Source organism: Durio zibethinus, chromosome 27 (assembly GCF_047325235.1).
Source record: "Durio zibethinus cultivar Kanyao isolate XHJ-2024 chromosome 27, ASM4732523v1, whole genome shotgun sequence".
NCBI classification, from domain to species: Eukaryota; Viridiplantae; Streptophyta; class Magnoliopsida; order Malvales; family Malvaceae; genus Durio; species Durio zibethinus.
Window position 1 is genome coordinate 12,920,368 of NC_143188.1, and position 2,006 is coordinate 12,922,373.

The following is a 2,006-nucleotide window of genomic DNA, read 5'->3' on the forward strand; positions in this document are numbered from 1 at the left end:
CCAAAAAGACACAATTAATAAATAATATTTTTAAATTGAGAAAAATGAAAAGATAAAGAAAGCTAAAAAAAATCAATTATCACAATTAAATATTAAAATTTATTCTATATAATATATAATTACTTTTATAATCATTAATGAACATATATATTTATTGACAAATTCATTAATTTAAAAAGTATTTCAAAAGTATAATAATATGTTTGTCTTTCAGAATTTTAAAAATTTTATTTTGTGGAATAAGCTCATTTGAATTTTATGCAAATTAAAATATTAAAGAATTTCTAATGTGTAGTATCAAATTTTTAATTAAAAATTTTACATATTCTAATTTAATCCTCTAATAATTTATGAAATTATATGAAGAATTATTTTGTTTTACATTTATTTTTTATTTGTTTCAATTGGATAATCAAATTCAATATTTTCTATTAACAAATAATGATAAATGCTCATTGTAATATTTATTTTTTCATTTTAAAAATTTTTATCGGATTTTATAAAGTTTAATCTCATGCTTTTTTAATTAAAAATAAATTATTTTATGTATGTTTTTAAGTAATTATTTAGTCACATGTCTTTTTAGCATTAAAATTGCAAATTCATCAATATGATTCATCATATCAATTTTTATGTAATCTGTAGTGAATTTTTCTTTCAAATAAATCTTAAGATGCAATTATATTAAATCTTAAAAACTTGTTATTCTTGTTTATGTTTGTGTAATTTTTATTTTTATATGAAAGACGTAATTTGTTTAAAAGTTTCTCAAATAATATTTAGATTAAATCTTAATATAGCAAAACCACTTAAATATAACTAATATATACCAATTTTAAAGAATTTAAATCCTAATAATATTTATATTGATTCAAATGCAATATGATTAGTATAGGTGAATTTTCTTGGATTCTATCATAATGTATTGGTCTTGGAACTCAATCATTATACGTAAAAATTAAGAGTCGCTATCAATATATTTTGTTAAGGTGTGATTGGTTACCAATCTAAATCTATCCCTATGAAAGAAATCATAAATTCAATTAAGACTTAATAAAAATGGTAGTTTTTGGTTTACATTATAGAGCTAAGTTCGAGAGTATGATTACATGTAGTGAAAAATTAGCACACCCATAGCACCCACCTAAAAATGATACCAATCAATTTTGTGTTATCCTAAATTGGTCTTAATTAGATGGTCTTTTATTCTAAATAAATTTAGTGATTCAAATATTGAAAAATTTAGTAGGATTTTTCCATCATTATATTAAAATTCCAGAATATTTTTCTCACCTTAAGAGTATTCAAGGAATCTGTTCGTTTCCTTAAAGAGGTTCTATCGTCAGATTGATGGAAATTTTTATAATTTCATTTAAATATTTTCTTTTAAAATTTAATTAATATTTTTTATTTTAGTGAGAATTTCTCTAAAATTTTTATCATTCTAGCAAAATTTAGAAATATTTATTCCCTAAAATTTTCTTCTAAGGATCACTCATTTGTGACCTTTAGAATTTCATGATCTGAAAACTTAGCCTTTATGAAAATAAGATTTAAAATTGATTTTAATGTTTAATTTTATAAATTATCTATCATTCTGAAATAATTTAGACAAAACATGTTTTTTTTACAAATTCTTAAGAACATTACTCGTTTGAAATTTCCTTTAGAACTACGTTGTTGATTAACAAATTTTTTTTTATTCCTATGATTTATTGAAATATCTTATAAGAGTGAAATTTAACTAATTAATATTTTATTATATTTTTTATATTTCCCTTATTTGGGAATAAATGTAAACTGTCAATGTTAGAACATTTTCTCTAAATTTGCCTTCATTATGAGAAATTTTGGACAAAATTTTACATGTATGAACCTTTTATAATAATCACTCATTCACAATTTCTTATAATTCCCTTATTAAGATGGTTTTCAAAATTTCCAAATTTAAAAGGTCTTTGTTAATTTCTTAATTAATAATTATTTTTATTTTTATTCTTTGTTAC